Source organism: Aotus nancymaae, unplaced genomic scaffold (genome assembly GCF_030222135.1).
Source record: "Aotus nancymaae isolate 86718 unplaced genomic scaffold, 86718_ANA_hifiasm-v0.15.2.pri h1tg000102l, whole genome shotgun sequence".
NCBI classification, from domain to species: domain Eukaryota; kingdom Metazoa; phylum Chordata; class Mammalia; order Primates; family Aotidae; genus Aotus; species Aotus nancymaae.
The window spans coordinates 4,543,105-4,562,197 of record NW_026988517.1 but is presented as its reverse complement, the minus strand read 5'-3'; positions in this window follow the sequence as shown (position 1 = coordinate 4,562,197).

The following is a 19,093-nucleotide window of genomic DNA, read 5'->3' as shown; positions in this document are numbered from 1 at the left end:
CCTAGGAGAGTTGAATCTATGTTGAGATTCTGCGAGTCACAAACACGTTTCTTCTAGGAGCTGCGTTGGGATTTTCCCGAGTGAATGTGACCATAGGGTGTACAAAGAAATATCTGCTTCTAAAACCAAAATGGGGGTATCTAACTGAATGGTTGTCAATGTGTGCATTCAACTGACGGAGTTAAACTCACGTGTGGATTCAGCGGTGTGCTAACTCTTTCTGTGCAGAATCCCAAAACCGGTATTTCCAGCCCAATGCAGGCATACGTACTAAAGAGCAGGAAACTTCGTCTAAAACTCAGGAGAAACGTTTCCTTGAAACCGCACTGCTGTGCGTTCTTTCAACTAAGAGAGTTGAATCTATGTTGAGATTCAGCGAGTCAGAAACACGTTTCTTCTAGGAGCTGCTTTGGGATATTCCCGAGTGAATGGGATCATAGGCTGTACAGAGAAATATCGGCTTCTAAAACCAAAACGGAGCTATCTAACTGAATATTTGTCAATGTGTGCATTCAAATGACAGAGTTAAACTCACGTGTGGATTCAGCGGTTTCCAAACCCTTTCTGTGCAGAATCCCAAAACCGGTATTTCCAGCCGAATGCAGGCATGCGTACTAAACCACAGGAAAATTCGTCTAAAACTCAGGAGAAACCTTTCCTTTAAACTGCTCTGCTGTGCGTTCGTTCACCTAAGAGAATTGAATCTATGTTGAGATTCAGCGGTTCAGAGACACGTTTCTTCTAGGAGCTCCGTTCGGATATTCCCGAGTGAATGGGACGATAGGCTGTACAGAGAAATATCTGCTTCTTAAACCAAAACGGAGCAATCTAACTGAATGGTTGTCAATGTGTGCATTCAAATGACAGAGGTAAACTCACGTGTGGATTCAGCGGTTTGCATACACATTCTGTGCAGAATACCGAAACCGGCATTTCCTTCCCAATGCCGGCATACGTACGAAACAGCTGTATGACTTCGTCAAAAACTCAGGAGAAACGTTTTCCTGAAATTGCTCTGCTGTGCGTTCGTTCACCAAAGAGAGTGGAATCTATGTTGAGAGTCAGCGAGTCAGAAACACGTTTCTTCTAGGAGCTGCGTTGGGATATTCCCGAGTGAATGGGACCATAGGCTGTACCGAGAAATATCTGCTTCTAAAACCAAAACGGAGATATCTAACTGAATGGTTGTCAGTGTGTGCATTCAACTGACAGAGGTAAACTCACGTGTGGATTCAGCGGTTTGCAAACATTTTCTGTGCAGAATCCCGAAACCGGGATTTCCTTCCCAATGCCGGCATTCGTACAAAACAGCAGTATGACTTCGTTTAAAACTCAGGAGAAACGTTTCCTTAAAACTCCTCTGCTGTGCGTTCGTTCACGTAAGAGAGTTGAATCTATGTTGAGATTCAGCAAGTCAGAAACACGTTTCTTCTAGGAGCTGCATTGGGATATTCCCGAGTGAATGGGACCATAGGCTGTACAGAGAAATATCTGCTTTTAAATCCAAAGCGGAGCTATCTATCTGAATGTTTGTCAATGTGTGCATTCAACTGACAGAGTTAAACTCACGAGTGGATTCAGCGGTTTGCAAACCCTTTCTGTGCAGAATCCCAAAACCGGTATTTCCAGCCCAATGCAGGCATATGTACTAAACCGCAGGAAAAATCGTCTAAAACTCAGGAGAAACCTTTCCTTGAAACTGCTCTGCTGTGCGTTCGTTCACCTAAGAGAGTTGAATCTATGTTGAGATTCAGCGATTCAGTAACACGTTTATTCTAGGAGCTCCGTTGGGATATTCACGAGTGAATGGGACGATAGGCTGTACAGAGAAATATCTGCTCCTAAAGTCAAAACGGAGCTATCTAACTGAAAGGCTGTCAATGTGTGCATTCAACTGACGGAGTTAAACTCACGTGTGGATTCAGCGGTTTCCAAACCCTTTCTGTGCAGAATCCTGAAACCGGTATTTGCAGCCCAATGCCGGCACACGTACTAAACAGCAGGAAACTTCGTCTAAAACTCAGGAGAAACGTTTCCTTGAAACTGCTCTGCTGTGCGATCGTTCACCTAAGAGAGTTGAATCTATGTTGAGATTCATCGAGTCAGAAACACGTTTCTTCTAGGAGCTGCGTTGGGATATTCCCGAGTGAATGGGACCATAGGCTGTACAGAGAAATATCTGCTTCTAAAACCAAAACGGAGCTATCTAACTGACTGGTTGTTAATGTGTGCATTGAACTGACAGAGTTAAACTCACGTGTGGATTCAGCGGTTTGCAAACACTTTCTGTGCAGAATCCCGAACCCGGCATTTCCTTCCCAATGCCGGCATACTTACGAAACACTAGTATGACTTCGTATAAAACTCAGGAGAAACGTTTCCTTGAAACTCCTCTGCTGTGCGTTCGTTCACGTAAGAGAGTTGAATCTATGTTGAGATTCAGCGAGTCAGAAACACGTTTCTTCTAGGAGCTCCGTTGGGATATTCCCGAGTGAATGGGACGATAGGCTGTACAGAGAAATATCTGCTCCTAAAATCAAAACGGAGCTATCTAACTGAAAGGTTGTCAATGTGTGCATTCAACTGACAGAGTTAAACTCACGTGTGGATTCAGCGGTTTCCATACCCTTTCTGTGCAGAATCCCAAAATCGGTATTTCCAGCCCAATGCCTGCATCCGTACTAAACCGCAGTAAACTTCGTCTAAAACTCAGGAGAAACGTTTCCATGAAACTGCTCTGCTGTGCGTTCGTTCACCTAAGAGAGTTGAATCTATGTTGAGATTCAGCGAGTCAGAAACACGTTTCTTCTAGAAACTGCGTTGGGATATTCCCGAGTGAAAGGGACCATAGGCTGTACAGAGAAATATCTGCTTCTAAAACCAAAACGGAGCTATCTAACTGAATGGTTGTCAATGTGTGCATTCAACTGACAGAGTTAAACTCACGTGTGGATTCAGCGGTTTGCAAACGCTTTCTGTGCAGTATCCGAAAACCGGTATTTCCAGCCCAATGCAGGCATACGTACTAAACAGCAGGAAACTTCGTCTAAAACTCAGGAGAAACGTTTCCATGAAACTGCTCTGCTGTGCGTTCGTTCACCTAAGAGAGTTGAATCTATGTTGAGATTCAGCGAGTCAGAAACACGTTTCTTCTAGGAGCTGCGTTGGGATATTCCCGAGTGAATGGGACCATAGGCTGTACAGAGAAATATCTGCTTCTAAAACCAAAACGGAGCTATCTAACTGAATGGTTGTCAATGTGTTCATTCAACTGACAGAGGTAAACTCACGTGTGGATTCAGCGGTTTGCAAACACATTCTGTGCAGAATACCGAAACCGGCATTTCCTTCCCAATGCCGGCATACGTACTAAACAGCAGGAAACTTCGTCTAAAACTCAGGAGAAACGTTTTCTTGAAATTGCTATGCTGTACGTTCGTTCACCTAAGAGAGTTGAATCTATGTTGAGATTCATCGAGTGAGAAACACGTTTCTTCTAGGAGCTGCGTTGGGATATTCCCGAGTGAATGTGACCATAGGCTGTACAGAGAAATAGCTGCTTCTAAAACCAAAACGGAGCTATCTAACTGAATGGTTGTCAATGTGTGCATTCAAAATACAGAGTTAAACTCACGAATGGATTCAGCGGTTTCCACACCCTTTCTGTGCAGAATCCCAAAACCGGTATTTCCAGCCCAATGCCGGCATACGTATGAAACAGCAGGAAACTTCGTCTAAAACTCAGGAAAAACGTTTCCTTGAAACTGCTCTACTGTGCGTTCGTTCAGCTAAGAGAGTTGAATCTATGTTGAGATTCAGCGAGTCAGAAACACGTTTCTTCTAGGAGCTGCGTTGGGATATTCCCGAGTGAATGGGACCATAGGCTGTACAGAGAAATATCTGCTTCTAAAACCAAAACGGAGCTATCTAACTGAATGGTTGTTAATGTGTGCATTGAACTGACAGAGTTAAACTCACGTGTGGATTCAGCGGTTTCCATACCCTTTCTGTGCAGAATCTCAAAACCGGTATTTCCAGCCCAATGCCGGCATACGTACTAAACCGCAGTAAACTTCGTCTAAAACTCAGGAGAAACGTTTCCTTGAAACTGCTCTGCTGTGCGTTCGTTCACCTAAGAGAGTTGAATCTATGTTGAGATTCAGCGAGTCAGAAACACGTTTCTTCTAGAAACTGCGTTGGGATATTCCCGAGTGAAAGGGACCATAGGCTGTACAGAGAAATATCTGCTTCTAAAACCCAAACGGAGCTATCTAACTGAATGGTTGTCAATGTGTGCATTCAACTGACAGAGTTAAACTCACGTGTGGATTCAGCGGTTTGCAAACCCTTTCTGTGCAGAATCCCAAAACCGGTATTTCCAGCCCAATGCAGGCATACGTACTAAACAGTAGGAAACTTCGTCTAAATCTCAGGAGAAACGTTTCCATGAAACTGCTGTGCTGTGCGTTCGTTCACCTAAGAGAGTTGAATCTATGTTGAGATTCATCGAGTCAGAAACACATTACTTCTAGGAGCTGCGTTGGGATATTCCCGAGTGAATGGGACCGTAGGCTGTACAGAGAAATATCTGCTTCTAAAACCAAAACGGAGCTATCTAACTGAATGGTTGTCAATGTGTGCTTTCAACTGACAGAGTTAAACTCACGTGTGGATTCAGCGGTTTGCAAACGCTTTCTGTGCAGAATTCGAAATCTGGTATTTCCAGCCCAATGCTGGAATACGTACTAAACAGCAGGAAACTTCGTCTAAAACTCAGGAGAAACGTTTCCTTGAGACTGCTCTGCTGTGCGTTCGTTCAGCTAAGACAGTTGAATCTATGTTGAGATTCAGCGAGTCAGAAACACGTTTCTTCTAGGAGCTGCGTTGGGATATTCCCGAGTGAATGGGACCATAGGCTGTACAGAGAAATATCTGCTTCTAAAACCAAAACGGAGCTATCTAACTGAATGGTTGTCAATGTGTGCATTCAACTGACAGAGGTAAACTCACGTGTGGATTCAGCGGTTTGCAAACACATTCTGTGCAGAATACCGAAACCGGCATTTCCTTCCCAATGCCGGCATACGTACGAAACAGCAGGAAACTTCGTCTAAAACTCAGGAGAAACGTTTTCTTGAAATTGCTATGCTGTGCGTTCGTTCATCTAAGAGAGTTGAATCTATGTTGAGATTCAGCGTGTCAGAAACACGTTTCTTCTAGGAGCTGCGTTGGGATATTCCCGAGTGAATGTGACCATAGGCTGTACAGAGAAATATCTGCTTCTAAAACCAAAACGGAGCTATCTAACTGAATGGTTGTCAATGTGTGCATTGAACTGACAGAGTTAAACTCACGTGTGGATTCAGCGGTTTGCAAACACTTTCTGTGCAGAATCCCGAAACCGGCATTTCCAGCCCAATGCAGGCATACGTACTAAAGAGCAGGAAACTTCGTCTAAAACTCAGGAAAAACGTTTCCTTGAAACTGCTCTGCCCTAAGTTCGTTCACCTACGAGAGTGGAATCTATGTTGAGATTCAGCGAGTCAGAAACACGGTTCTTCTTGGAGCTGCTTTGGGATATTCCCGAGTGAATGGGATCATAGGCTGTACAGAGAAATATCTGCTTCTAAAACCCAAACGGAGCTATCTAACCGAATGTTTGTCAATGTGTGCATTCAAATGACAGAGTTAAACTCACGTGAGGATTCAGCGGTTTGCAAACACATTCTGTTCAGAATACCGAAACCGGCATTTCCTTCCCAATGCCGGCATACGTGCGAAACAGCAGTATGACTTCTTCAAAAACTCAGGAGAAACGTTTTCTTGAAATTGCTCTGCTGTGCGTTCGTTCACCTAAGAGAGTTGAATCTATGTTGAGATTCAGCGAGTCAGAAACACGTTACTTCTAGGAGCTGCGTTGGGATATTCCCGAGTGAATGGGACCATAGGCTGTACAGAGAAATATCTGCTTCTAAAAAAAAACGGAGCTATCTAACTGAATGGTTGTCAATGTGTGCATTCAAGTGACAGAGTTAAACTCACGTGTGGATTCAGCGGTTTGCAAACACTTTCTGTGCAGAATCCCGAAACCGGCATTTCTTTCCCAATGCCAGCAAACGTACGAAACAGCAGTATGACTTCGTCTAAAACTCAGGAGAAACGTTTCCTTGAAACTCCTCTGCTGTGCGTTCGTTCACGTAAGAGAGTTGAATCTATGTTGAGATTCAGCGAGTCAGAAACACGTTTTTCTAGGAACTGCGTTGGGATATTCCCGAGTGAATGGGACCATAGGCTGTACAGAGAAATATCTGCTTCTAAATCCAAAGCGGAGCTATCTATCTGAATGGTTGTCAATGTGTGCATTCAACTGACAGAGTTAAACTCAAGAGTGGATTCAGCGGTTTGCAAACCCTTTCTGTGCAGAATCCCAAAACCGGTATTTCCAGCCCAATGCAGGCATACGTACTAAACCGCAGGAAACTTCGTCTAAAACGCAGGAGAAACCTTTTCTTGAAACTGCTCAGCTGTGCGTTCGTTCACCTAAGAGAGTTGAATCTATGTTGAGATTCAGCGAGTCAGAAACACGTTTCTTCTAGGAGCTGCGTTGGGATATTCCCGAGTGAATGGGACCATAGGCTGTACAGAGAAATATCTGCTTCTAAAACCAAAACGGAGCTATCTAACTCAATGGTTGTCAATGTGTGCATTCAACTGACAGAGTTAAACTCACGTGTGGATTCAGCAGTTTGCAAACGCTTTCTGTGCAGAATCCCAAAACCAGTATTTCCAGCCCAATGCAGGCATACGTACTAAACAGCAGGAAACTTCGTCTAAAACTCAGGAGAAACGTTTCCTTGAAACTGCTCTACTGTGCGTTCGTTCACCTAAGAGAGTTGAATCTATGTTGAGATTCAGCGAGTCAGAAACACGTTTCTTCTAGGAGCTGCGTTGGGATATTCCCGAGTGAATGGGACCATAGGCTGTACAGAGAAATATCTGCTTCTAAAACCAAAACGGAGCTATCTAACTGAATGGTTGTCAATGTGTGCATTGAACTGACAGAGTTAAACTCACGTGTGGATTCAGCATTTGCAAACACTTTCTGTGCAGAATCCCGAAACCGGCATTTCCAGCCCAATGCAGGCATACGTACTAAAGAGCAGGAAACTTCGTCTAAAACTCAGGAAAAACGTTTCCATGAAACTGCTCTGCCCTAAGTTCGTTCACCTACGAGAGTGGAATCTATGTTGAGATTCACCGAGTCAGAAACACGTTTCTTCTAGGAGCTGCGTTGGGATATTCCCGAGTGAATGGGACCATAGGCTGTATAGAGAAATATCTGCTTCTAAAACCAAAACGGAGCTATCTAACTGAATCTTTGTCAATGTGTGCATTCAACTGACAGAGTTAAACTCACGTGTGGATTCAGCGGTTTGCAAAAGCTTTCTGTGCAGAATCCGAAATCCGGTATTTCCAGCCCAATGCTGGCATATGTACTAAACAGCAGGAAACTTCGTCTGAAACTCAGGAGAAACGTTTTCTTGAGACTGCTCTGCTGTGCGTTCGTTCAGCTAAGACAGTTGAATCTATGTTGAGATTCAGCGAGTCAGAAACACGTTTCTTCTAGGAGCTGCGTTGGGATATTCCCGAGTGAATGGGACCAAAGGCTGTACAGAGAAATATCTGCTTCTAAAACCAAAACGGAGCTATCTAACTGAATGGTTGTCAATGTGTGCATTCAACTGACAGAGTTAAACTCACGTGTGGATTCAGCGGTTTGCAAACTCTTTCTGTGCAGAATCCCAAAACCGGTATTTCCAGCCCAATGCAGGCATACGTACTAAACAGCAGGAAACTTCGTCTAAAACTCAGGAGAAACGTTTCCATGAAACTGCTCTGTTGTGCGTTCGTTCACCTAAGAGAGTTGAATCTATGTTGAGATTCAGCGAGTCAGAAACACGGTTCTTCTTGGAGCTGCGTTGGGATATTCCCGAGTGAATGTGATCATAGGCTGTACAGAGAAATATCTGCTTCTAAAACCCAAACGGAGCTATCTAACCGAATGTTTGTCAATGTGTGCATTCAAATGACAGAGTTAAACTCACGTGAGGATTCAGCGGTTTGCAAACACATTCTGTTCAGAATACCGAAACCGGCATTTCCTTCCCAATGCCGGCATACGTGCGAAACAGCAGTATGACTTCTTCAAAAACTCAGGAGAAACGTTTTCTTGAAATTGCTCTGCTGTGCGTTCGTTCACCTAAGAAAGTTGAATCTATGTTGAGATTCAGCGAGTCAGAAACACGTTTCTTCTAGGAGCTGCGTTGGGATATTCCCGAGTGAAAGGGACCATAGGCTGTACAGAGAAATATCTGCTTCTAAAAAAAAACGGAGCTATCTAACTGAATGGTTGTCAATGTGTGCATTCAAGTGACAGAGTTAAACTCACGTGTGGATTCAGCGGTTTGCAAACACTTTCTGTGCAGAATCCCGAAACCGGCATTTCTTTCCCAATGCCAGCAAACGTACGAAACAGCAGTATGACTTCGTCTAAAACTCAGGAGAAACGTTTCCTTGAAACTCCTCTGCTGTGCGTTCGTTCACGTAAGAGAGTTGAATCTATGTTGAGATTCAGCGAGTCAGAAACACGTTTTTCTAGGAACTGCGTTGGGATATTCCCGAGTGAATGGGACCATAGGCTGTACAGAGAAATATCTGCTTCTAAATCCAAAGCGGAGCTATCTATCTGAATGGTTGTCAATGTGTGCATTCAACTGACAGAGTTAAACTCAAGAGTGGATTCAGCGGTTTGCAAACCCTTTCTGTGCAGAATCCCAAAACCGGTATTTCCAGCCCAATGCAGGCATACGTACTAAACCGCAGGAAACTTCGTCTAAAACGCAGGAGAAACCTTTTCTTGAAACTGCTCAGCTGTGCGTTCGTTCACCTAAGAGAGTTGAATCTATGTTGAGAATCAGCGAGTCAGAAACACGTTTCTTCTAGGAGCTGCGTTGGGATATTCCCGAGTGAATGGGACCATAGGCTGTACAGAGAAATATCTGCTTCTAAAACCAAAACGGAGCTATCTAACTCAATGGTTGTCAATGTGTGCATTCAACTGACAGAGTTAAACTCACGTGTGGATTCAGCGGTTTGCAAACGCTTTCTGTGCAGAATCCCAAAACCAGTATTTCCAGCCCAATGCAGGCATACGTACTAAACAGCAGGAAACTTCGTCTAAAACTCAGGAGAAACGTTTCCTTGAAACTGCTCTGCTGTGCGTTCGTTCACCTAAGAGAGTTGAATCTATGTTGAGATTCAGCGAGTCAGAAACACGTTTCTTCTAGGAGCTGCGTTGGGATATTCCCGAGTGAATGGGACCATAGGCTGTACAGAGAAATATCTGCTTCTAAAACCAAAACGGAACTATCTAACTGACTGGTTGTTAATGTGTGCATTGAACTGACAGAGTTAAACTCACGTGTGGATTCAGCGGTTTGCAAACACTTTCTGTGCAGAATCCCGAAACCGGCATTTCCTTCCCAATGCCGGCATACTTACGAAACACCAGTATGACTTCGTCTAAAACTCAGGAGAAACGTTTCCTTGAAACTCCTCTGCTGTGCGTTCGTTCACGTAAGAGAGTTGAATCTATGTTGAGATTCAGCGAGTCAGAAACACGTTTCTTCTAGGAGCTCCGTTGGGATATTCCCGAGTGAAAGGGACGATAGGCTGTACAGAGAAATATCTGCTCCTAAAATCAAAACGGAGCTATCTAACTGAAAGGTTGTCAATGTGTGCATTCAACTGACGGAGTTAAACTCACGTGTGGATTCAGCGGTTTCCATACCCTTTCTGTGCAGAATCCCAAAACCGGTATTTCCATCCCAATGCTGGCATACGTACTAAACCGCAGTAAACTTCGTCTAAAACGCAGGAGAAACGTTTCCATGAAACTGCTCTGCTGTGCGTTCGTTCACCTAAGAGAGTTGAATCTATGTTGAGATTCAGCGAGTCAGAAACACGTTTCTTCTAGAAACTGCGTTGGGATATTCCCGAGTGAAAGGGACCATAGACTGTACAGAGAAATATCTGCTTCTAAAACCAAAACGGAGCTATCTAACTGAATGGTTGTCAATGTGTGCATTCAACTGACAGAGTTAAACTCACGTGTGGATTCAGCGGTTTGCAAACGCTTTCTGTGCAGAATCCCAAAACCGGTATTTCCAGCCGAATGCAGGCATACGTACTAAGCAGCAGGTAACTTCGTCTAAAACTCAGGAGAAACGTTTCCATGAAACTGCTCTGCTGTGCGTTCGTTCACCTAAGAGAGTTGAATCTATGTTGAGATTCAGCGAGTCAGAAACACGTTTCTTCTAGAAGCTGCGTTGGGATATTCCCGAGTGAATGGGACCATAGGCTGTACAGAGAAATATCTGCTTCTAAAACCAAAACGGAGCTATCTAACTGAATGGTTGTCAATGTGTTCATTCAACTGACAGAGGTAAACTCACGTGTGGATTAAGCGGTTTGCAAACACATTCTGTTCAGAATACCAAAACCGGCATTTCCTTCCCAATGCCGGCATACGTGCGAAACAGCAGTATGACTTCTTCAAAAACTCAGGAGAAACGTTTTCTTGAAATTGCTCTGCTCTGCGTTCGTTCACCTAAGAGAGTTGAATCTATGTTGAGATTCAGCGAGTCAGAAACACGTTTCTTCTAGGAGCTGCGTTGGGATATTCCCGAGTGAATGGGACCATAGGCTGTACAGAGAAATATCTGCTTCTAAAAAAAAACGGAGTTATCTAACTGAATGGTTGTCAATGTGTGCATTCAAGTGACAGAGTTAAACTCACGTGTGGATTCAGCGGTTTGCAAACACTTTCTGTGCAGAATCCCGAAACCGGCATTTCTTTCCCAATGCCAGCAAACGTACGAAACAGCAGTATGACTTCGTCTAAAACTCAGGAGAAACGTTTCCTTGAAACTCCTCTGCTGTGCGTTCGTTCACGTAAGAGAGTTGAATCTATGTTGAGATTCAGCGAGTCAGAAACACGTTTTTCTAGGAACTGCGTTGGGATATTCCCGAGTGAATGGGACCATAGGCTGTACAGAGAAATATCTGCTTCTAAATCCAAAGCGGAGCTATCTATCTGAATGGTTGTCAATGTGTGCATTCAACTGACAGAGTTAAACTCAAGAGTGGATTCAGCGGTTTGCAAACCCTTTCTGTGCAGAATCCCAAAACCGGTATTTCCAGCCCAATGCAGGCATACGTACTAAACCGCAGGAAACTTCGTCTAAAACGCAGGAGAAACCTTTTCTTGAAACTGCTCAGCTGTGCGTTCGTTCACCTAAGAGAGTTGAATCTATGTTGAGAATCAGCGAGTCAGAAACACGTTTCTTCTAGGAGCTGCGTTGGGATATTCCCGAATGAATGGGACCATAGGCTGTACAGAGAAATATCTGCTTCTAAAACCAAAACGGAGCTATCTAACTCAATGGTTGTCAATGTGTGCATTCAACTGACAGAGTTAAACTCACGTGTGGATTCAGCGGTTTGCAAACGCTTTCTGTGCAGAATCCCAAAACCAGTATTTCCAGCCCAATGCAGGCATACGTACTAAACAGCAGGAAACTTCGTCTAAAACTCAGGAGAAACGTTTCCTTGAAACTGCTCTGCTGTGCGTTCGTTCACCTAAGAGAGTTGAATCTATGTTGAGATTCAGCGAGTCAGAAACACGTTTCTTCTAGGAGCTGCGTTGGGATATTCCCGAGTGAATGGGACCATAGGCTGTACAGAGAAATATCTGCATCTAAAAGCAAAACGGAGCTATCTAACTGAATGGTTGTCAATGTGTGCATTCAACTGACAGAGGTAAACTCACGTGTGGATTCAGCGGTTTGCAAACCCTTTCTGTGCAGAATTCCAAAACCGGAATTTCCATCCCAATGCCGGCATATGTACTAAACAGCAGGAAACTTCGTCTAAAACTCAGGAGAAACGTTTCCTTGAAACTGCTCTGCTGTGCGTTCGTTCACCTAAGAGAGTTGAATCTATGTTGAGATTCAGCGAGTCAGAAACACGTTTCTTCTAGGAGCTGCGTTGGGATATTCCCGAGTGAATGGGACCATAGGCTGTACAGAGAAATATCTGCTTCTAAAACCAAAACGGCGCTATCTAACTGACTGGTTGTTAATGTGTGCATTGAACTGACAGAGTTAAACTCACGTGTGGATTCAGCGGTTTGCAAACACTTTCTGTGCAGAATCCCGAAACCGGCATTTTCTTCCCAATGCCGACATACTTACGAAACAGCAGTATGACTTCGTCTAAAACTCAGGAGAAACGTTTCCTTGAAACTCCTCGGCTGTGCGTTCCTTCACGTAAGAGAGTTGAATCTATGTTGAGATTCAGCGAGTCAGAAACACGTTTCTTCTATGAGCTGCCTTGGGATATTCCCGAGTGAACGGGACCATAGGCTGTACAGAGAAATATCTGCTTCTAAATCCAAAGCGGAGCTATCTATCTGAATGGTTGTCAATGTGTGCATTCAACTGACAGAGTTAAACTCATGAGTGGATTCAGCGGTTTGCAAACCCTTTCTCTGCAGAATCCCAAAACCGGTGTTTCCAAACCAATGCAGGCATACGTACTAAACCACAGGAAAATTCGTCTAACACTCAGGAGAAACCTTTCCTTGAAACTGCTCTGCTGTGCGTTCGTTCACCTAAGAGAGTTGAATCTATGTTGAGATTCAGCGAGTCAGAAACACGTTTCTTCTAGGAGCTCCGTTGGGATATTCCCGAGTGAATGGGCCGACAGGCTGTACAGAGAAATATCTGCTCCTAAAATCAAAACGGAGCTATCTAACTGAAAGGTTGTCAATGTGTGCATTCAACTGACGGAGTTAAACTCACGTTTGGATTCAGCGGTTTCCAAACCCTTTCTGTGCAGAATCCCAAAACCGGTATTTCCAGCCCAATGCCGGGATACGTACTAAACCGCAGTAAACTTCGTCTATAACTCAGGAGAAACGTTTCCTTGAAACTGCTCTGCTGTTCGTTCGTTCACCTAAGAGAGTTGAATCTATGTTGAGATTCATCGAGTCAGAAACACGTTTCTTCTAGGAGCTGCGTTGGGATATTCCCGAGTGAATGGGACCGTAGGCTGTACAGAGAAATATCTGCTTCTAAAACCAAAACGGAGCTATCTAACTGAATGGTTGTCAATGTGTGCATTCAACTGACAGAGTTAAACTCACGTGTGGATTCAGCGGTTTGCAAACGCTTTCTGTGCAGAATCCCAAAACCGGTATTTCCAGCCCAATGCAGGCATACGTACTAAGCAGCAGGAAACTTCGTCTAAAACTCAGGAGAAACGTTTCTTTGAAACTGCTCTGCTCTGCGTTCGTTCACCTAGGAGAGTTGAATCTATGTTGAGATTCTGCGAGTCACAAACACGTTTCTTCTAGGAGCTGCGTTGGGATTTTCCCGAGTGAATGTGACCATAGGGTGTACAAAGAAATATCTGCTTCTAAAACCAAAATGGGGGTATCTAACTGAATGGTTGTCAATGTGTGCATTCAACTGACGGAGTTAAACTCACGTGTGGATTCAGCGGTTTGCTAACTCTTTCTGTGCAGAATCCCAAAACCGGTATTTCCAGCCCAATGCAGGCATACGTACTAAAGAGCAGGAAACTTCGTCTAAAACTCAGGAGAAACGTTTCCTTGAAACCGCACTGCTCTGCGTTCTTTCAACTAAGAGAGTTGAATCTATGTTGAGATTCAGCGAGTCAGAAACACGTTTCTTCTAGGAGCTGCTTTGGGATATTCCCGAGTGAATGGGATCATAGGCTGTACAGAGAAATATCGGCTTCTAAAACCAAAACGGAGCTATCTAACTGAATATTTGTCAATGTGTGCATTCAAATGACAGAGTTAAACTCACGTGTGGATTCAGCGGTTTCCAAACCCTTTCTGTGCAGAATCCCAAAACCGGTATTTCCAGCCGAATGCAGGCATGCGTACTAAACCACAGGAAAATTCGTCTAAAACTCAGGAGAAACCTTTCCTTTAAACTGCTCTGCTGTGCGTTCGTTCACCTAAGAGAATTGAATCTATGTTGAGATTCAGCGGGTCAGAGACACGTTTCTTCTAGGAGCTCCGTTCGGATATTCCCGAGTGAATGGGACGATAGGCTGTACAGAGAAATATCTGCTTCTTAAACCAAAACGGAGCAATCTAACTGAATGGTTGTCAATGTGTGCATTCAAATGACAGAGGTAAACTCACGTGTGGATTCAGCGGTTTGCATACACATTCTGTGCAGAATACCGAAACCGGCATTTCCTTCCCAATGCCGGCATACGTACGAAACAGCTGTATGACTTCGTCAAAAACTCAGGAGAAACGTTTTCCTGAAATTGCTCTGCTGTGCCTTCGTTCACCAAAGAGAGTGGAATCTATGTTGAGAGTCAGCGAGTCAGAAACACGTTTCTTCTAGGAGCTGCGTTGGGATATTCCCGAGTGAATGGGACCATAGGCTGTACCGAGAAATATCTGCTTCTAAAACCAAAACGGAGATATCTAACTGAATGGTTGTCAGTGTGTGCATTCAACGGACAGAGGTAAACTCACGTGTGGATTCAGCGGTTTGCAAACATTTTCTGTGCAGAATCCCGAAACCGGGATTTCCTTCCCAATGCCGGCATTCGTACAAAACAGCAGTATGACTTCGTTTAAAACTCAGGAGAAACGTTTCCTTAAAACTCCTCTGCTGTGCGTTCGTTCACGTAAGAGAGTTGAATCTATGTTGAGATTCAGCAAGTCAGAAACACGTTTCTTCTAGGAGCTGCGTTGGGATATTCCCGAGTGAATGGGACCATAGGCTGTACAGAGAAATATCTGCTTTTAAATCCAAAGCGGAGCTATCTATCTGAATGTTTGTCAATGTGTGCATTCAACTGACAGAGTTAAACTCACGAGTGGATTCAGCGGTTTGCAAACCCTTTCTGTGCAGAATCCCAAAACCGGTATTTCCAGCCCAATGCAGGCATATGTACTAAACCGCAGGAAAAATCGTCTAAAACTCAGGAGAAACCTTTCCTTGAAACTGCTCTGCTGTGCGTTCGTTCACCTAAGAGAGTTGAATCTATGTTGAGATTCAGCGATTCAGTAACACGTTTATTCTAGGAGCTCCGTTGGGATATTCACGAGTGAATGGGACGATAGGCTGTACAGAGAAATATCTGCTCCTAAAGTCAAAACGGAGCTATCTAACTGAAAGGCTGTCAATGTGTGCATTCAACTGACGGAGTTAAACTCACGTGTGGATTCAGCGGTTTCCAAACCCTTTCTGTGCAGAATCCTGAAACCGGTATTTGCAGCCCAATGCCGTCATACGTACTAAACAGCAGGAAACTTCGTCTAAAACTCAGGAGAAACGTTTCCTTGAAACTGCTCTGCTGTGCGTTCGTTCACCTAAGAGAGTTGAATCTATGTTGAGATTCATCGAGTCAGAAACACGTTTCTTCTAGGAGCTGCGTTGGGATATTCCCGAGTGAATGGGACCATAGGCTGTACAGAGAAATATCTGCTTCTAAAACCAAAACGGAGCTATCTAACTGGCTGGTTGTTAATGTGTGCATTGAACTGACAGAGTTAAACTCACGTGTGGATTCAGCGGTTTGCAAACACTTTCTGTGCAGAATCCCGAACCCGGCATTTCCTTCCCAATGCCGGCATACTTACGAAACACTAGTATGACTTCGTATAAAACTCAGGAGAAACGTTTCCTTGAAACTCCTCTGCTGTGCGTTCGTTCACGTAAGAGAGTTGAATCTATGTTGAGATTCAGCGAGTCAGAAACACGTTTCTTCTAGGAGCTCCGTTGGGATATTCCCGAGTGAATGGGACCATAGGCTGTACAGAGAAATATCTGCTTCTAAAACCAAAACGGAGCTATCTAACTGAATGGTTGTCAATGTGTTCATTCAACTGACAGAGGTAAACTCACGTGTGGATTCAGCGGTTTGCAAACACATTCTGTTCAGAATACCGAAACCGGCATTTCCTTCCCAATGCCGGCATACGTGCGAAACAGCAGTATGACTTCTTCAAAAACTCAGGAGAAACGTTTTCTTGAAATTGCTCTGCTGTGCGTTCGTTCACCTAAGAGAGTTGAATCTATGTTGAGATTCAGCGAGTCAGAAACACGTTTCTTCTAGGAGCTGCGTTGGGATATTCCCGAGTGAATGGGACCATAGGCTGTACAGAGAAATATCTGCTTCTAAAAAAAAACGGAGCTATCTAACTGAATGGTTGTCAATGTGTGCATTCAAGTGACAGAGTTAAACTCACGTGTGGATTCAGCGGTTTGCAAACACTTTCTGTGCAGAATCCCGAAACCGGCATTTCTTTCCCAATGCCAGCAAACGTACGAAACAGCAGTATGACTTCGTCTAAAACTCAGGAGAAACGTTTCCTTGAAACTCCTCTGCTGTGCGTTCGTTCACGTAAGAGAGTTGAATCTATGTTGAGATTCAGCGAGTCAGAAACACGTTTTTCTAGGAACTGCGTTGGGATATTCCCGAGTGAATGGGACCATAGGCTGTACAGAGAAATATCTGCTTCTAAATCCAAAGCGGAGCTATCTATCTGAATGGTTGTCAATGTGTGCATTCAACTGACAGAGTTAAACTCAAGAGTGGATTCAGCGGTTTGCAAACCCTTTCTGTGCAGAATCCCAAAACCGGTATTTCCAGCCCAATGCAGGCATACGTACTAAACCGCAGGAAACTTCGTCTAAAACGCAGGAGAAACCTTTTCTTGAAACTGCTCAGCTGTGCGTTCGTTCACCTAAGAGAGTTGAATCTATGTTGAGAATCAGCGAGTCAGAAACACGTTTCTTCTAGGAGCTGCGTTGGGATATTCCCGAGTGAATGGGACCATAGGCTGTACAGAGAAATATCTGCTTCTAAAACCAAAACGGAGCTATCTAACTCAATGGTTGTCAATGTGTGCATTCAACTGACAGAGTTAAACTCACGTGTGGATTCAGCGGTTTGCAAACGCTTTCTGTGCAGAATCCCAAAACCAGTATTTCCAGCCCAATGCAGGCATACGTACTAAACAGCAGGAAACTTCGTCTAAAACTCAGGAGAAACGTTTCCTTGAAACTGCTCTGCTGTGCGTTCGTTCACCTAAGAGAGTTGAATCTATGTTGAGATTCAGCGAGTCAGAAACACGTTTCTTCTAGGAGCTGCGTTGGGATATTCCCGAGTGAATGGGACCATAGGCTGTACAGAGAAATATCTGCATCTAAAAGCAAAACGGAGCTATCTAACTGAATGGTTGTCAATGTGTGCATTCAACTGACAGAGGTAAACTCACGTGTGGATTCAGCGGTTTGCAAACCCTTTCTGTGCAGAATTCCAAAACCAGTATTTCCAGCCCAATGCAGGCATACGTACTAAACAGCAGGAAACTTCGTCTAAAACTCAGGAAAAACGTTTCCATGAAACTGCTCTGCCCTAAGTTCGTTCACCTACGAGAGTGGAATCTATGTTGAGATTCACCGAGTCAGAAACACGTTTCTTCTAGGAGCTGCGTTGGGATATTCCCGAGTGAATGGGACCATAGGCTGTATAGAGAAATATCTGCTTCTAAAACCAAAACGGAGCTATCTAACTGAATCTTTGTCAATGTGTGCATTCAACTGACAGAGTTAAACTCACGTGTGGATTCAGCGGTTTGCAAACGCTTTCTGTGCAGAATCAGAAATCCGGTATTTCCAGCCCAATGCTGGCATACGTACTAAACAGCAGGAAACTTCGTCTGAAACTCAGGAGAAACGTTTTCTTGAGACTGCTCTGCTGTGCGTTCGTTCAGCTAAGACAGTTGAATCTATGTTGAGATTCAGCGAGTCAGAAACACGTTTCTTCTAGGAGCTGCGTTGGGATATTCCCGAGTGAATGGGACCAAAGGCTGTACAGAGAAATATCTGCTTCTAAAACCAAAACGGAGCTATCTAACTGAATGGTTGTCAATGTGTGCATTCAACTGACAGAGTTAAACTCACGTGTGGATTCAGCGGTTTGCAAACTCTTTCTGTGCAGAATCCCAAAACCGGTATTTCCAGCCCAATGCAGGCATACGTACTAAACAGCAGGAAACTTCGTCTAAAACTCAGGAGAAACGTTTCCATGAAACTGCTCTGTTGTGCGTCCGTTCACCTAAGAGAGTTGAATCTATGTTGAGATTCAGCGAGTCAGAAACACGGTTCTTCTTGGAGCTGCTTTGGGATATTCCCGAGTGAATGGGATCATAGGCTGTACAGAGAAATATCTGCTTCTAAAACCCAAACGGAGCTATCTAACCGAATGTTTGTCAATGTGTGCATTCAAATGACAGAGTTAAACTCACGTGAGGATTCAGCGGTTTGCAAACACATTCTGTTCAGAATACCGAAACCGGCATTTCCTTCCCAATGCCGGCATACGTGCGAAACAGCAGTATGACTTCTTCAAAAACTCAGGAGAAACGTTTTCTTGAAATTGCTCTGCTGTGCGTTCGTTCACCTAAGAGAGTTGAATCTATGTTGAGATTCAGCGAGTCAGAAACACGTTTCTTCTAGGAGCTGCGTTGGGATATTCCCGAGTGAATGGGACCATAGGCTGTACAGAGAAATATCTGCTTCTAAAAAAAAACGGAGCTATCTAACTGAATGGTTGTCAATGTGTGCATTCAAGTGACAGAGTTAAACTCACGTGTGGATTCAGCGGTTTGCAAACACTTTCTGTGCAGAATCCCGAAACCGGCATTTCTTTCCCAATGCCAGCAAACGTACGAAACAGCAGTATGACTTCGTCTAAAACTCAGGAGAAACGTTTCCTTGAAACTCCTCTGCTGTGCGTTCGTTCACGTAAGAGAGTTGAATCTATGTTGAGATTCAGCGAGTCAGAAACACGTTTTTCTAGGAACTGCGTTGGGATATTCCCGAGTGAATGGGACCATAGGCTGTACAGAGAAATATCTGCTTCTAAATCCAAAGCGGAGCTATCTATCTGAATGGTTGTCAATGTGTGC